The sequence below is a fragment of the Lacerta agilis genome, chromosome 11 (assembly GCF_009819535.1).
Source record: "Lacerta agilis isolate rLacAgi1 chromosome 11, rLacAgi1.pri, whole genome shotgun sequence".
NCBI classification, from domain to species: domain Eukaryota; kingdom Metazoa; phylum Chordata; class Lepidosauria; order Squamata; family Lacertidae; genus Lacerta; species Lacerta agilis.
The window spans coordinates 31,677,719-31,697,105 of record NC_046322.1 but is presented as its reverse complement, the minus strand read 5'-3'; positions in this window follow the sequence as shown (position 1 = coordinate 31,697,105).

Below are 19,387 nucleotides of genomic sequence, written 5' to 3'. Positions count from 1 at the left end.
ATGATGTAGAATTCTGTCACATTTCTGTTTCTGGATGAGCCACAAAGCAAAGCGGTATTACAATTGTAATAAGGCAATTCAATGTGGTTCTAGTGAAAATGCAAGCTTCCTAATTCTTTCCTTGAGTCAAAATACATAATGCAGTAGATGCATGATCATCACCAACTTCTATCTCTTGCAGCAGTTCCATGGTAGCTAATAGTTGGAGAAGATGGGTGCAGTGAGGTCAATGGATCCAAAGTTTCCCTGGTCAGCTGCCATTTAATTGGCTGCCACTGGCAGATGGAGGGTAAATTCTAAACTTGATGACTGCACGTCACTCACTATGCATTACTGTGTAGAACACAATTATTTACTCCACCAAATTAGCACCCTTCTGTTTCTCCTAGTACTGGGCTTGCCAACCTTGCCTAACTGGCTGGGCACAGTTTGAATTTTCAGAGTGCTATGGGTGCCTGTCACAAAATGGCTGCCATGGGAGGCATGGCATACCGCTACAAGACTGCATTGGGAGGCCTGACAGAACCAAAATAATATGAGAGAGTACAATCATGGTGAAGCCTTCCCCATAATCATTTTTCCATACTGGAAAAGCTTAATCTGTTGAATTTTTGAATGCCATATACCTGTTAAAAGCACAAGCATTCTGTCTTTCCCCAATGCCACCCTAAACCAATACCTAGGCTGCCAGCCTGTTCTCACTTATCCAGCAGCACCCCTTACCCCTTAAGGACAAAGAGACTCACTTCTGTGTAGACATGTATCCCAAATTCCATTTGAGTGTAAATGAACTATATAGTGAATTCTACAAAACATTGTTTTAAACAGTTGTCTCAGCCTAAAAATGGCACCACTGTAAACTGTTCAGCACTACAATATCACACAGCTATATACGGCCCATCACAAATAATATGTTTTGTGCAGGCAGTTAGGAATACATTCATGTTGGGACTCAAAATTATTTGTGTGTTGTTTTGAAAAAAGCTTTGGCAATGGCTGTCAGTTAAAATATTGATGTTTTACTTACTGCCCACCAGCATTGTTTCAATCTGATGGAAATAAACATGCTATTTGGCAGAGGCTACTTACATCTTATAGTTTTTTAGGTGGTTTTTTTTTAAATTTAAAAATGGACTGTTCCTCTTACAGCACAATCGTTATGCACATTTATCAGTCTCATGGTAACCATTTACACTAGGGAGGAACTTTTTGATGCAGTGTGCCTTTCTTATTAAAAAAAAAACACCCTAAAGAACACTGGGGATTCAGCTACACTGCCAAAGAAAAAAATGTTTTAGATGTGTTGCTTATGCATTCTAACACTATGACACCAGATGGTGCTGTGGAGTTCCGTTTTTGCTTACCCGATTTCTCATGCAACGTTTGCAACACGTTTAACTGAAACACTTCTTTGATGTGTCTAGATCCAGCATGGAAGTTCAGGACCAATGATTCAGCTTACTTTTTGTTTATATACCGGTACATTTGTTTCAATTATGTTATAAAAGGAGGAAACGTAGCTCCGTGCTTACGCCAAGCATAATGTGCATGAGGTCAGCCTCATTAGAGGTATTACTCACTCTACATGCTTGCACAAAATATGTGTGTTTTTCATATTTAATGGCCACTCTGGCTGACATTTCATTCCTGATTTCAGAGCAGAAGTGGGTACACTTTTTGAATCTGAAAATAAATGTTTGAATTGCAGCTAGGCAAACATGGATCTTCTTCAGAGTTCACAATGAAGTCAGATTTCCATCAAAGCACCAAACCTCCTGCATCTAATTTCAGCTCTTACTCACAGAAATATTAATGATGCAGAAATTATATTCAGATCTATGCTTTAGTTTTACTTCTTTGATTATTTCTTATTTGGCTGCATGCTATCATCTAACAAAAGACAGCAACAAATGCACTGTGTATTTGGCCAAGCATGAACTACTGAGTGGCAGAAACTCCCCAACATCTCAGGCAGAGGTCATTTCTAAGATCTTTTTCACTGGAGATGCAAGGGATCTGTTGGCAAAGCATGGGATTTGTTCTGTCGCTGTTTTTCTCTTCCCCTCCTCCACAATATAAAAAAGATGTGTATTTTGTACTACCTATTGCCTGGAGCACTTTAATAATGGAATCTTATATCGTTTTGCTCACATATAAGTCCCACTGAGGGAAATGTGTGCATAGGTTTTCAGCCTTAGGATGCCCAACAGTTGCTAAGCTTTAGGCAGGGGTAGAAGGAGCTCCAAAATCCATCAGTTAACATCACATTTTCTTTACATGGCTGGGGAAATGAAGGAAAAGAGTGACACGGCTACAGAGAATCTAGTGTAGCATGAATTTGATGCATACAACTTCTCTCTACCTCCCTTGGTAGTCTGATAATGAAACTAATCAGTTGACAAATAATGAAACTAATCAGTTGACAAAAAACCATAATAGCTAGCAATCAGAAGATGTGTATCCTACTTTTAAAGTTATTAAATTAAATCAGTTTACCTACTTCCATGCTATGCATTAAGGAAGGATCGAAGTCCAATCTTTCTACAACATAGAGATCCAGTTTATTCCTAATTTCATCTACCCATAGTTATTGTATAATGACAATAAACTACAAAGATTTAATAATCAGTCAAGCAACAGCAAACAAAATTAAAGAATCCCACAGTATTAAAAGGTTTATATTCCACATCACTGTTTTAATTACCAGTATTAGATCACCAACGAAAATTGGCAGAGATGCACTTGTGTGTAAAAAGAAAGAAATCCTTCCCAGAGAGCATAAATGGGGGGGGGGCTGCTTCTAGCCATGAATTATTTGCAGATAAAATTACTTGCTTCTGTTGCACTGCAAACTTTCAAAAGACTTTCTCAGGCTTTCTCTGAGGGATGATCCACCCTGAGGTGTGATGCACTTGCATTTATAAATCTAATCTACTGATTTATGATGTATTTGCATTTGTTTTATCAATGTAATTTTTTATTGGTTTTATGCTATTCACCACCGCAATATTATTTCTCCTCCTCCTCCTCCTCCTCCTCCTCCTCCTCCTCCTCCTCATTGGTTGTAGAGACATTTTTGCAAATGAATAAATAAAAAATGCCCCACGTCTTTCATCTTTTCTTTCACACCCCATATCATTATCAGCCAGACAGAGATGTGTGTCTCAGTTATGGTTACATGCAAAATTAGGCTACATGATGTTGTACATGATGGCTTTCCTGTTATACCTTCTGGGCTTGACGAGGGATGTGACCCTCACCTGTTCTGAGCCTACTCCAGCTGGCGAATCACACACCTGTTACTCTAGCTAGCGAGCCACACCTGGGCTACGGGTCCTTGCCTGTCTCCCCTTAGAACAGGCAGTTGTAAGTTCTGGAATCCTGAGGCCACTTGAGGCAAAACAGGAAGTACCACCCTGCTCTGCCAAACCACACCACCACCATTCCTGAAGATAATCTCCAGCTCTGAACTAGAGAAAGACAAACCTGTCCAATTTGGTTTCTCACAGTTTCCCATTTCTCCTGTCAAACTGAGTCTGCACCATTTCCTCATCAATTTACACTGTTTTGTAAGTTCTCTGCTTATGAAAACTAGCAGAGAGGGTCTAAATGGTTGGATCCAGAGTGTGGTTAACATTCACAGTGTGATGGGATTGTGTTTGCTGCCTTGACACAGGCGGGGATGTGGCCTCTCCCTAAGAAGCCAGCCTTGAAATCTTTTGTCTCAACTAACTTTTGACCAGCCACCACTACCCTTTCCTTGGGAAAGTGGGGGGGGGTTGTGGTGGGGTAGCTGCCAGGATTTTGGGATGATCCAGATTATTTAGATCCATTTCAATATTTGTTTTGGCCTGGCCATGGGACTGAGTTGTCCTAACCAACCCGATAAACGACATTTACTGTGGGTGGGAGATTGCTTCTCAATCTCTCTGTGAATGTTGATGCCAGTATGCCTTCATGGCCTGGCCAGGCTACACAGCTGTTAGGACCCTTCTGAAGCAAATAAATTTTGAAGAAAATAGGGAAAAGAATTAGCAGGAGAATGAGCATTTGGCTTGGAGGCAGGACACGAAGAAGAAGAACCAACAAAGGTGGAGACAAGAGATAAATAAACAAAGGACAAGATGGCGTTGAAAATTTTAACTTGGAATGTAAATGGACTTAGTAATAAAACTAAAAGGAATAAGATTGAGCATGTGGTTAAAAAGTTAAATTTGGATGTGATTTGTTTTCAGAAAACACACATTGCGAAGAAACAGAAGAATTTTGATCAATAAAAGATTGGGAAAGGATTTTGTGGTCCCTGACACAACAAAGAAGAGAGGCTTGGTAATGTATATAAAACCTGAATTAGATCCAAAGCAATTATTTAAAGATGAGCAAGGAATAATATTGATAATAGAGATAACATCACAAGGAGAAAAAATATTGCTAATAGGTGTATATGAGAAAATAACTGACTTTTATAAGACTTGAATAAATTCTATTTGAATATATGAATGAAAATATAATTCAGGGAGACCTGAATGGTGTAGCTTCACTGGAATGGGATAGGACTACAAGAAAAAGTGATACAAAAGAAGGGAAGCTACCCAAGGCTTTTTTTTCAGATGACAGACAATTTAAGAAAAAACACCCACTGGACAAACAATTCACATCTTATTTGAGCACAAATAACTCTGTGAGGAGAATTGACTCTATGTGGATTTCTAGAGTTTTGTACATTAAGGTAAATAAGGTAGAAATTTTACCCTGTGCAATGGTTAGGTCTCTCCCACAGAAGTGAGACAACTCCGGCAGTAATTAATTCAGGTTTATTGCTCAAAACACACAAATCACTCTGGAGCTCAGTCACTCAGTGTCTGCTTCCAAATTAGCTGTTGCCAAGTCTGAGTTCTGCCACTTCCTCTTCCCATATTTAAAGCCCCACTTTCACTTGCTTTTCCTGTTCACGCCTCTCATTAATTATTGTGTGCCTACGCGTCATGGGATGGGCAATTTCTGGTGGCCCTCCCTCTGAGTCCGAGCTTATACTATCAGTCTGTGTCTTCCCCCTTGAACTCCCCCCTTCCTTCTCCTTGTTCTCGGAGCTCAGGCTTCTACTGCAACTAGGCTGCTCCTCACTTGTTCCACATGCCTACCTAATTACCTCCTCCTGTCTCTCCACGCTTCCCCCCTCTGTCAGCAATGGGACGCAGCTGACATCCTGGACATTATCAGATCACAACCCTATCATTGTGGAATTAAGAACAGGACAAAACTTCCCAATAAGATGGAGATTAAATGAAAACTTATTAAATGATCAAGAAATATTAGGAAAGGGGGAGGAATATCAAAAGATTATTTTGAAAGTACGAGTAAGGCAGTTGTGTGCGGCTTTTTTATTCAACAAAGTATGTACCAAAAGAAGAAAGAAAAGAGTTGAAAAAGCAAGAAATTTTACAAGAAATAAAAATAAAATAAAATGGATGGATGGATGGATGGATGGATGGATGGATAAATTCTGCTCAAAAAGAGACAGTAAAACAGGATATTAAAATTTTGCAACCACAGTTTTCAAAGATAATTGAAATATTACATATTTAAAACAGAAACAATTTGAGCAGGCTAATAAACCAGTGAAATTATTAGCTTGACAAATACAAAAAGGCAAGAGAAATAATGTATAAATAAAATTAATATAGGATGTAGAGTTGTAGAAAATAATAAGAGATCAATTTGTGAGTTTCTATACAGAATTATATTGAGCCAAACAGGGCAATTTAGATGAAATCCCTGTTATACCTTCTTGACGCAGGCCTGGCCAGGCTATAAAATATTTTTAAGGTTTTGGCATTTTCCATCAACAGATGCAATTGTAAAGATATAGAGATTTCATTTCCCAAACTTGACAACTGAAGGCATCGCCTTCAATCTCTTTTTTAAAAAAGGGATGGAATGACTAATTTCCCACTGTCAGAGACAGGTGGAGTTTTGAGGCCAAACAAAATGCAGTGGTAGTCATATTAATGAATTAGTGATATGTATTAGAGATGCAGGAGGTGCTGAGCCTCTTAGGCTTGCCAATCAGAAGGCTGGTGGTTTGAAGCTGCACAACGGAGTCCTGTTGCTCTGACCCAGCTCCTGCCTACCTAGCAGTTTGAAAGCATGCCAGTGCAAGTAGATAAATAGGTACCTCTGTGGCGGGAAGGTAAATAGTGTTTCTGTGTGCTCTGATTTCTGTCACGGTGTTCCATTGCACCAGAAGCAGTATAGTCATGCTGGCCTCATGACCCAGATAGCTGTCTGTAGACAAACGCCAACTCCCTTGGCCTGAAAGCGAGATGAGCACCACAACCCTATAATTGTCTTTGACTGGACTTAATCGTCCAGGGGTCCTTTACCTTTATCTTTACCTTCTTACCCTATATGATGCTTTTACTGATGTTACTATTGTAGTATCATCTTTCCATTTTCATTCAAGTATGCTTGATAAATATTTATAAATGAATGAATGAATGAATGTATAAATGCAGTTAACATGAATATTTTTAAAGCATGTAAAGAGCAGTTGCAGTCCCTACCCTCCCCCCAGCAGCAGCCAATGGCAGCTTCACTTCTGATGCATGCAGCAGCTTCAGGGAGTATAGTTTTTTGTTGGAATCTCAGCAGGGGGAAATGTCAAATTCTTCTTCCCCATCTATTCTCTTCTCTCCCACTCTGTTGCTGCTCTTTATATTTGTTTGATGTGGACATAAATTAATTGCAGTAACAGCACTAATATCACCTCTACTTCAACCCCTATAGTTTTTATTACTTTAGCCTTTTTTAATGCTCTGCTGGTTTTAATAATCTTTATCAATCACATTGTTTATTGATTTTTTTATGACTGTAAGCTGGTCCTGAAATTCCTCAGACTAAAGAACTGGAAATTAAACAATTGTAGTAAATAATCTTGTTTCTAAAAAACAAAAATCAAAACCTACGTGAGACTTTAAAGGAAATAAACATAAGTATGTTCCACAACTTTTCCACCAGGATTTATGCAATCCATAGCTAGGCTTAAAGCAACTGAGCAGATGTGGATCATTCATGGGCACTTATCTGAGACTGTTTAATAACCAAGGTAAAAATAAAATAAAACCAAAGATTTTACCTACTCCATTACTGTAATATCCAGCAATAAATATGTACCGTAATTAAAAATCAGCCCTGAGTGCTCACTGGAAGGACAGATCCTGAAGCTTAGGCTCCAATACTTTGGCCACCTCATGAGAAGAGAAGACTCCCTGGAAAAGACCCAGATGTTGGGAAAGCTTGAGGGCACAAGGAGAAGGGGACAACAGAGGACAAGATGGTTGGACAGTGTTCTGGAAGCTACCAACATGAGTTTGACCAAACTGCGGGAGGCAGTGGAAGACAGGAGTGCCTGGCGTGCTCTGGTCCATGGGGTCACAAAGAGTCGGACATGACTAAATGACTAAACAGTAACAACAACAACAATGTAGGAGGGTTCAGGTGACTGCCTCCACACCTTCAAAGATCTGAAGCGGGGGGGGGGGGTCAAAGCTCCATCCACCACAGTGTAAAATGAACACTACTCTTTGCACGTTAGGCCAATTTGTGAAGGTAATGCACAAATGTACAGCTCCCCCATGCAAGGGGGCCTAATCAGGATCCTCCTTCCTGTAGCCAATGTATCAGCATAAGACTAGCCCTATGGGATTAGACCGAAGGTTCATGTAGTAATCGAATCACAGAATTATAGAATTGTGTTGTTCCGTGAAGGAGAGTCCTTAACTTCATGAGGGAGTCTGTTCCACTGTCAAACAGCTCTCAACATCCAAAAAGGTTTTCCTGGTATTTCCCAGAATTTCCTTTATTGTAACTTGAAGCCATTGGCTTCCCTCCAGACCAGGAGACAACAAACTTGCTCCATCTTCCATGTGACAGCCCTTAATATATTTGAAGATGGCTGTTATATCTCATCTCATTCTTCTCTTTTCCAAGCTAAACATATCCCTCTCCCTCAACTGTTCATCATAAGGCATGGTTTCCAGACCCTTGATCATCTTGATTGCTTTCCTCTGCACATGTTCCAGCTTGTCTATATAGTTCTTAAATTATGGTGCCCAGAACTAAACACAGTATTCCTAATGTGGTCTGATCAAGGCAGAAAAGAGTGATACTATTACTTCCCTTGATTGGGACACTATACTTCTTTTGATGCAGCCTAGGATAGCATTAGGGACCCAGGTGGCGCTGTGGGTTAAACCACAGAGCCTAGGGCTTGCTGATCAGAAGGTCGGCAGTTTGAATCCCTGCCACGGGGTGAGCTCCCGTTGCTCGGTCCCAGCTCCTGCCCACCTAGCAGTTTGAAAGCACGTCAAAGTGCAAGTAGATAAATAGGTACCACTCTGGCGGGAAGGTAAATGGCGTTTCCATGCGCTGCTCTGGTTTTGCCAGAAGCGGCTTTGTCATGCTGGCCACATGACCCGGAAGCTGTCTGTGGACAAACGCCGGCTCCCTTGGCCAGTAAAGCGAGATGAGCACAGCAACCCCTGAGTCGTTTGCGACTGGACTTAAGTGTCAGAGGTCCCTTTACCTTTACCTAGGATAGCATTGGTTGGTGTGTTTTTTTGCTGCTGTGTCACATTGTTGACTGCAGCATCATGGTTGTGGTTCACTAAAACTCCTAAATCCTTTTCACATGTACTACTGGAAGCCAGGTATCCCCCACATTATATTTGTGCAGGTGGTTCTTCCTGCCTCGGTGTTGAACCTGACATTTGTCCCTTTTGAAATTCATTTTGCTAGTTTTGGCCCTATTCTCCAATCTGCTAGAGTCACCTTAAATCTGAATTCTGTATTCTGCAGCATTAGATAAGCCTCACAGTTTGGTTAGGATCCTGTTCTATAAATTGGCTGACCAGATATCTGTGTGTGGGAGGGTTGTCTTGTGAACTCCCTTTTGATACTCATTAATGGTATTGAAAATCTGCTCTCCAAGGGCCAGGGATCTTGCAAGGGCTACTGGCTGATTTCACTTGAGGCTGGAGAGTCATTGGAACCCCCACGGTGCCCTTGAAATTCAAAAAGGGAAGAAAATAGAGTTTAAGTTCACCCCATGCAAAAATGCAATGGCAGAAAAGGTTTCATCTTAGCCCTATGACATTTTACAATTGCATTTATTGTCCAATTTGTCATAATAGTGGACCATAGGTTTGTGCCTCTGGCTATCAATATATTAAATAGCCCAGCAACACTATTGAAGCACCAAATTTCATAATTGTATAAAATATTATAACTTTGATAATTTCTAGACATATATTGTGAGACAACCCCCCTCCCCTAGTTGTTGCTATGTAAGATCTCCATAGCATTACATATTTATGGACAGGCCCAGACATTATTGACAAATTCTGACAGAGCCAAGGAAAATATCAGATCAGCTTGGATTTAAAACTGTCCTTGATCCACAGGTCAGTGGCATGAAATAATGCAATGTCTCATTTGCTATTAAGATTCATGTGGTTGCAATGGATAATGTTATGAACCTATGATTTTTTGACTACTGGTGCATTGGACTGTGATTATGCCTTTGAAAACCACAACAGTCTATGATGTTTGTAATGATTATTGTTTTCCAAGTACCATATTACTTAGAGCAGGGACGTCCAACTCCCAAGAGACTGCGATCTACTCACAGAATAAAAAACTGGCAGTGATCTAACCATTGGGGGGGGGGTCAAAATTGCTGACTTTTTGGGGGTGCACGTCAAAGTTGTAGAGCTTTTTGAGGGAAGAAAGTCAGAATTGTTGACCTTTTGAGGGGTGCAGGTCGCAACTGTTGAGCTTTTTAGGGAGAGGAGTCGAAATTGTCAACCTTTTTGGGGGGTGCAGGTCAAAGCTGTTCAGCTTTTATTTATGTGGGCAAGTCAAACTTGTGTAGATTTTCTTTTGGGGGTGGGCAGCAAATACTTCTGCCACTTTTGTGGGGGGGGGGGGAGCGACATAAATAGATAAGCAATTAGTCATCCAGCCAGCGGAAACTACGTATTTCACTCTTTAAATCGTGCACAGCTTAAGGAAAGAGGGAGAGGGTGGGGTCGAATGCTCCTTTTTCCCTGTGGACAAAAATGAGCCAGTGATTGACTGCAATAGACTTCTAACAACTGGGGGTCGACCTGTCAATCAAGGTTGACCTGTTGGACATCCCTGGCTTAGAGAGATTGTTCTGACCTCCAGTAGCCAATGTGGTAGTAGTGCACATCTGTTTTTCAAAAAAAATATCTCCTATCAATTCCATAATAAGTAGATTTATAGACAGATTTATTAGTGAAAACAAGTTCAACAATACTGGACAAGGGTGAGGAGTTGTCACCTCACAGGTTCCCTGGGAAGAGGGATTGTTGAACCAGTATGGAAATTTTATCTCTAGGATGGAAATAGGGGTGTTTTAGCCATTGTCAGCAGCTTTAAACAACTACAACTCCCAGGAGTCTTTGGGAGTAGCCATTACTGCTTAAAGTGATATCATGGCGCTTTAAATGTAGTGAGTGATTGTGGCCTGTGTTTAAGTGTGACCATGATGGAGATTACAACCTGAGCTATAGCTTCTCAAAGCAATGGTTTTCCTCTCCCATATGAATTACCACAAACAAATTAAAGTTTATGTTTGCATTTGCATTTGATTTTATATCCTGAAATTTGAAATTTCATTAGTATGGAATCTGACCAGTGCAATTGTTATGTTTTTTTCATACATCAGACATTATTCACCAGCTTGTCATGTGAGTGTCCTTCATTGAACTGCCTAATGCATTCACTGCAAATGCATTTATAGCAGAACTCTCAGGGGATCAGAATGAGAAATCACTTCTCTTACCTTAGATGTACTATTTGATAGTCTAACCTTTTGAGGAAAGAGGCTTTCAAGTAAAGCCAGTGAGCACAGTAGCAGCAGAAATAGCATGAATTTCTCTCTTAGATGTATATGGCACAATGAGCTTTTGAGGTGAATGTTTTGTAATAAAATGGAGATCACAATAAAAAGATGTTATATGCAAGTGGAAGTTAAGTTTCAAAGTCAAAGCATTCTATTAACCAGGAGTTTTGACTAGGGCTGGCATAATTTTCCGTGGGTTATGAATTCCATGTCAAATTTTGCATGGTTGTTGGGGGAGAGCCATTTGTGGAATGACTAAGGAAATCACACACAAATGTATGCATTTCTCTTCTTTTCCTCCAGATCTTGGGCACCAGTAGCAGACTATGTACAAGCTCCCAAAGACTGGTTTTTTTAAACAAAGACCCCAGGAACTTTTCTGTTCTTGAGTTTAGCTACAAGGAACGGCATACATGTTACGATCAATGAAGCTGAGCAATCCCTGACCTAGCATGGGGATGTGATTGAGCTAAAGCTTAAGGAGAGGCTTTTATATACTCTGTGGAGAGCCTGCCTAACCTGTGTGAATGAGGCTGCTGTCAGTCAAATGGCATGAGCATGAGCAAGGTCTTCCAGGAAGTATATGGGGAGATGTTCAGGGATTTCTCAGTTCTTTGTTCCTAGGCCTAAGTATGTTTTGTGAGTTATGCCTTGTGGGTTAACTTGGGCACTGCATAAGTCAACCCTCCCTTACCTGGTACCTCCCAGATATTGAACTACCTATCATCCTGGATGTTGACCATACTGACTGGGGCAGATGGGAGCTGTAGTCATTGTGGAAAGCTGACAAAATTACTTGGAGCCTTAATAACCTGCCATTGGAGGTTTTACAACTACATTTTTTCCTTTTAGTAGGGAGGGACCACAATGTGGATAAAATATTTGGGGGCTGTTGGAAGGACGCCCCAAAGCAGAGGTGCTTTCTGTCGATACCTTATCTAAATGTAACACTAAAAATACTTTTCTAGCTCCATTCTAGTTTTTAAGGAACCAAATTTATGTGAGCTTTCTTTCATTGGGGACAATATTGACACATTTATATAAAGCATTGAAGAATACTCTGATCATCAAGGTGGAGCAGATTAGATCCCCCTGGTTTTTATTTTATTTTATTTAGACATAAAATCTGCATGTTGCCTTGTTTCCCAGAGCAAAGAAACTGAAGAGGCTTGGGAGTCTGAGATTCAAGTATCCAGAGGATTGGATTGAAATATTAATTGCTTAGCAATTATCAGCTGCTTTCAGCCCAATTATATCTTCTTTGATACATAGTTCAAACATCAGTAAATGTTTGTCTACTAGCTCAGCAGGTGTAGCTCTTGCTATGATTACTTGGAGAAATAAAATATCCCAAATATGACAGGGATTTTGCAAATGGTGAATTTCAGCTCTTAAAAATTCACTCCAGACTGGGAAGCAAAAAGAATGTAACATCCATGAGCTTTGTACTTGGGCCTTAATCACTGTTTTTAAAGTGAAAAAAGGTCAAAGGGATTTTTTCTTGCTAGTGCCAGATTATCCAAAGCATTATTTCTGCTGACCACTTAAGAATCTGTCATTCTTTAAAGATTAACACGGAAAGCTAAATTCTAAGAAAATGGACTTGGTTGATAGATAATGTTCTAACTGTCACTCTGAAGAGTTTTATGTGTTGATAGGAAAAGATGGTTTTGGCTCTTGGCAGCTTTTCACCAGATTATGACTGATCAACTTGGATGTTTATGTCTAAATAGATATTAAGGAACATGTCACGAACTCTCACAATGGCGAAGAAATATCCTGGAGAGCATTCATAATAAATCTGGTGCACATCTCATTACCATATCCTGTCACCAAGTAATATGCTTGTTACATTAATGGGAGCAGCATCAAGTCAGAAGGGAGAAAGATCGGTGTTAGGGCTCAGACTTGCAAAAGGCAGCATTCTTAGGGAGGGAAAGGGAATTCTAGGAGGCATTCAGAAATTTCAGAAATAGCAAATTAAGAGTTATGGGCATTAGAGCCAATTCTGAGGGGCTGAGGTCCCTTCGTCCCCCCATAAAATATTTGAGGGGCTGCCTCCCCCCCAAGTTGATAGGTATTGCCATTCAAAAGGGGTGTGTGTGTGTGTGTGTGTGTGTGCGCCACGTCATGTGATCAATTATGCAGGGTGGGGCTTACCTGCCCCCCCATAGTTTATTCAAGTTGGCACTTCTGGTTACAGGAATGGTGTCCTCCAGCTTAACCATGTTGGCAGATGTTGGCTAACTATGTAGTCAGCCTAGCCATGCCGGCAGATGTGGTCAGAAGAAAAATGGGAATAGATACAGAGCATCAGTAATCAGCCTACTACTGGTAAGGTGTAGATGGGCTTAAACTAAAATGCAGTTCATGTGCAGTCCATTCACACAATGCTGTGGCCACTTCTGGCCACAGTTGACTATGTCCCAATAGGGCACATAATTTTAGGGAGTGAAACTTTTTTTTTCAAATTTCTTAAGTGAGGATTCTTAAAAAATATGTTTTTGGGCATAAGGAATTAAAATCTGCTATTATTTTTGTGATTGGACATTTTGCTTGGTAAGTCTACATTTGATGAAGAAGCACATAAACTGCTATTGAATGACAAAATAATTTTACTTTTACTTCTGAAAATGTCAGGTGATGATGATGATGATGATGATATAACTGCAAGTACTTGGCAATTTTTAAAATGATTTCTAAGGAATTTTACACACATGTTACTTACCAAGCAAAATTAAATTATATTAAGGTAACTAGAATGTCTTTTGAATTCTCAAGTCATGTTAAAACTTTTTAGCACCCCTCATTTTTAGCATTTGAAAGTTGAAAAATTCAACATGTCTTAATGTCCTGGTAACATCCCATTTGGATTACAGTCATTTATTTCCTTACTTACTCACTTATTTGCTGAGGAAATCCTAACCCCAGGAGGATGAGTGGGGCCACTGCAACAGTCCAGCTGTGCATGGTAACCAATGTAGAAGATGGGGGCAGGGAGATCACTGTGTTAGGATGGGGCAAGCACATTGATTGGCTTGGCTGAAGCCTGATACTGTCACTTGATGGAATGAGGGCTTCATTGGGATGCAACAGGTCCAGGACTGGCTCAGCCCTTGCTTCTTCCCACCTCTGGATCACACCATTTGGGGGCTTTTTCCTGGCTGTTGCTAACAGCCTGTTAGGTGGGTAGGAGGAAGATTTCCATGTCAACAGAGTTCTGCTGGTGTCACTCTGCAGACAGTGGCTGATGGGAGGTGGCAGAGGCTAGCAGGACCAGGTGATCAATCATAGCCCCCGCTCCGAACACTCACACTGACTGGTGCAAAGGGAGTCTGGATTGCTCTGTTCCTCTATTTCACACAAACATCAACTACAAATCAGAACATCAGTTTAAAAAAAATTACACTTAAATGAAGGGGCATTGAAAACAAGAATAATAAAATGAGAGAGAAACGGAAATATCATACCTACAGTGAATAATGGCACAAACATTCAGCAAATAAAGTAGCCACATTAAAAATGGCAAAGGATGGAGTTTAAAAGGTCAGATAGAAAAAGCCAGGAAGGATAATAAGGTCTTCTCTTGGTACTGAAAATATATTAATGAAGGTACTAGGTGAGCCTCTCTGGGGAGGGCCTTCGTAGAGACAGATCGTTAGCAACATCATCTGGTAAGAGGAATGAATAAACTGAGCCCCTGAAGAAAGATTTTAACCCAAAACATATAAGGTTGTAATAGTGCTTTGCAACCAATTGCTTCCATGCACCCGTTGAGGTCCTTTTCTGTTTTTCTTTTACTAATTGATCCTAGTTCCCAATTTTTTTTTTGTCATGCCTTAAAATAAAGTGGCACCAGACCATCAAAATAGAGTTCTTTGATCCACAGGATAGCAGATATATGAACCAAATTCCTTTCTCCAGCAGCTTGTAACAGCTGCATATTAAAAATACGTCCATGACATCAGTTGCAGAAGTGTACAGTAGATAGTTATTCTAGTTACGTTATCAGAGAAATCAGATAATTATGCTAAGAGATAAGTCAAGCTGTCTGCAGTAATGAGATAAGCATGTATATAATTAGTCTGCTTTTGTAACAAAACATGGAAATTTTGTGATTTGATATAATGTAACCATGATAGATCTTTGAAAGAAACAAGCGGAAAGGAATAGCTGGGTTTATGTGGAGCTCCATGGTAACAAAACGTAATTGGTATTATGATAGCACCATTGTGCATTCTACAGTTCTCTGTTGTTTATGTAAGTGGGCATCCTGCTCCAAGATTGACATTTCTTTAGCAATTCTGTTGTTAAGCCAGCCTAATACACCAACCCTAACCCATACATTCGGAAGGTGTCCACACTGGTGGTGAATAAATATCTGTTGGCAGTGGCGAACGAAGCCGCTTGGCTGCCCGGAGCAGCAAACCTGGGGGCACCCCCTGGGGGTGGGGTGTCACTCCGAAGCACACATGCATCGTATGGAGCAGCGCATGCGTGCTCCGCAGTGATGCCGTGGCAAACCCCACGATCAAGCTGTGGAGCGAGGTTGCACTACGGAGTGGGCAGAGGCGAGGGGCGGGCCAGGGAGCCCCTCCCTGGCCCGCCCCTCGCCTCCGCCCCAGCTGGAAAAAGGAAAGCACACACCGAGAAGGTTTGCAAGCAAGCCATCAGCACGTGCTTTTTACTGGGTGGCAGGGCTCATCTTGGGCGTCGTGGGGGGCGTGCCAAGTTTTGGTGGCACCTGGGGCAGCCCGCACCCAATGCACCCACCTTGCTCTGCCCCTGCATTTAGGACAGGAGTTACCAATGTGGACACCCATTTGCCCATAGGGGCTTTCCCTTGTGTCCACCAGGTCCGCTCCTCTATATCCCCTGCTGAAATTTGACTTGGAATAAGCATTATATTGTAGCCAATGGAAAGACAATGTTGTGTTGTGCTTGGTGCCCATGACAGTTTTTTCAGTTCACAAATGTGGCCATGGGTCCAAAGAGGTTGTTGACCCCTGACTTAGGGTTAGACCCATGTAATATAACCCCATGCTGTGATTCCTACCGATATAGTAGCAGGTAATATAATCTGATGGTGATGCTAAAAATATCCACTTTCTAAATATTTCTGATACAAACACTGCAAGGATGCCATCAAAGGGAAGAACCAGCATGGCATAATAGCTCATGGATAGTATTTTAATTGGGGTAGCCAGTCACAATCTTCCACCCTTGCTCTGTCACAATCTTGTTTTCAAGGTCTTTTATGAGTGACAAACTTAGTTCTTTCTCTGTTGATAGAATACCAGCCAAATACTTGTTTCAGTACCAACCTTAATAATGAATCTGTGGGCACTAATGGAAGCATTGGTGCTATTATTGGCAATTATTAATGCATGCACAAAGATGAAAGGCAGTATTTATAGGCACTTCCCTTCTCAGAGAGTTCGTATACAAACCACCAATCAGTCCTCTTTTTAGACTTTCTCTACATCCACTTCATTCCTTTTCTCTCTCCAAGGGATGGGTGTGGCCCAATGTATCCCAGTTAAAGCCCTGCCAATTTAATCCAGTTTACACATAGCAACTCATATCCCAGGACTACACCTTCAACTGAAAAGGGAATAGTAAATGTTATCAGTCTTATGCCTGAACAGGAAAGCTCCACCTGAGTAAGAGGCATAGGTTTTTGCTCAGAACTTCCCCATTCAACATAAGAAGTTGGGGATGGGGCTCTGCAGGTGGGCCCAGGATGCACAGAGAAGGCAAACCCATGTGTTCTATACACAGAGGGATTTCCTGTGCCTGAAGAGTGCTAATGTGTCTTAGAAACTGAATGTGGTATATAAAGTTCATTTATTCTCCAAAGGCAACAATGCAAATGTTACTTAGTACTCTAAATCTCCATGTCTACTATAATTTGTGTCAAGAAAATTAATCTCTCTTGTTCTCTGTCCTGTTCCTGTTCATTAGAATGAATAACACTGACCTTCAGGGCAGAGGTATGACAGATTGGCATTTTACCACCCGTGGTTTGTTAACGAAAGAGATTCACTGTTTGTTCTTTTGGCACTTCAACTGATTAATTAATAAAGCATATTAACTGACCATCACCAAACTAACAATATATATGTAAATACTGTCAGGAGAAAGCCATAGGTATCGGCAACAAAGGTGTTACATAGCATATGGACTGTCAGACTTCTATGAGGAAACCTAGATTCATCATTGAAAGTTTCATTTGTAGGATTTTTCCTGATGCAATATGTCTATTCAAAAGTTAGACCCACAGAGTTCAGTCTTTATAGGATTGTAGCCTTACAAGTCATAAATCTTGTCAAACCATTCTCAAAAGCATTATGGAAGCCTATTTTGTAGCCACTTAGTAGATCAATTTGAAGAGAATCCCCCTTCAGCAAAATATATAGTAGCGTGAGGCTGTCTTGGGGAGAACAGAAATTAGAAATAAAGGCATGAACTCGTCTATATCGAGCTTTGGCATGATGAACTCCTCACCTATCATATTGTAGCCCAGCCTTTCCTAACTTGGTGCCTTTGAGATGTTTTCAGTTGCAACTCAAATGAGCTCCAGCAAGCATGTCAATTGTCTGGGATTATGTGAATTGTAGTAAAATAAATAAATAAATGGAGGCACCATTTTGGAGTAGGCTGCCATTGTTTTACAATGCTTTATTTAGAATATCTACTGCTGCTAGACATTTCTGACTAAGTTCTAAATGAGCAGGGGTATATTTGGAATAGATAGCACTGCATAGTGATTTTGTAGTAGCGTGACTAGATATTGAAATTACATTCAGAAATGTTAAGGAATGTATTGTTCTGCATTGTCTCAAGAGTGCACTGAAAACCCAAGTAAATTTAATTTACATTAACATTCGTTCAATTTTCAATTACTTACACGAACTAATTAGACACATTGCTTGATTTCTTTCTTAGGCTGGTGTGCTTTAACCTGTGCTCCTCGCCCCTTTATTAACCTTATCTGCAGCGTAGCAGAGAAACCATTCTATTTCAGGGCCTTTCATTTAAGTGTCTGTGATGAGATATTAGGATGATCCGATATAAATTTACTGTAACTAATGTTTCTGCATTTCTAGTAACACAATTGCAATTAGTCTGAACAGATAAGAGCACACATGGTCAATGTGCAAATGCTGTTTTACTCTGTATGTAAAATAAAATAAAATAAATGGGCTGTTAACTCTTTCTTTCATGGAATACATGTGAATTATGCATTATATTGTATTTTTAATATGTGTGTGTGTGTATATGTAAGTTTCAAAAAAGGGAAGTTATACAAAATGCTACAAAACACATTGTTATCAAACAAGATCTGATGATGGTTAAACAAGACAGGGTTACAAAAGATAGACCCTATTATACCAAGGGGAAGTAATTAAAATATTCAAATGCCCTGAATTACTGTGTCAGCCATATTTGTTCATAGCTACTGGGATGTGGGTGTGTGGAGATTCTCACACACGTTCTTCCTGGCTTACAAATAAAATAAAGTCTGCCATTGTTTGTCTCTAATGTTTTTTGAACATTTTCCTATTTAAAAACCTTCCATGATCATGAATGCTGAGGTTGTAGGAGCTGCCTTATACTTGGTTAGATTAGAGTAGACAACTAGTTGTTGTCTATTCTGATAGGTGTCATGGGCCAGGAATCAGCTTCACCTGCTGAGCAGCAGCCTGAAGGAGCAGAAGGCAAAATGACTCCACCTGCTGCTGATCATTCTTTTTGCTCCTGATGAGAACCAGCTAGCTCCATCTTTCTTAAGCAGAGTTTCCAGCCTCAGTCAGTTGCTGGAAACAACATTCGTTTTCCTGTCTAGACCTTGTTGCTTCTTGTGACCTTGGAGCCTCAGCTTTCTTGACTCCCGGATCATTTGACTACGTGAACTGAGATATTCCTGACCTTAGGGCTGGACTGAACCCTGTATATGGGTTCTGCCTCCAGGCAAGCACCCCCATGAGACTCTGCTGTTTGGCTGGCTTCTCCCTCCACTGAGTTCTGCTGTGGCTGGCAGCGCAGGACTACGACAATAGAAAGTAGCTATCCAGGATGTCAGAAATAGGTTTTCTTCCATATCACCTGCTACTGGATACAGTTTTAAAATGCTGGTACCAAGGATTGATCCTGTGATATTCTGCATGCAATATTCCCCCCTTTATTACCCACCTATGGCATACCACTCAACTATTCTGATCTAAGTGGGGCATCCCAGAATTACATAGGCCATTCCTGGCTTCTGTTTGGATCCTGGAATGCCCCACTTTTTGTCTGGCACCAGCCAGCTGGCTCCCATGAGAGCTTGACACCGAAAAAACTGAGTATCCTGATTTGGTTCACCCCGATGTCAGAGGGGATGCTACGGTCCCTACCTCCCTTATTTTTCACCACAGAACTGTGACTCTAGAAAGTGAATGAACATAGGCTACTGAA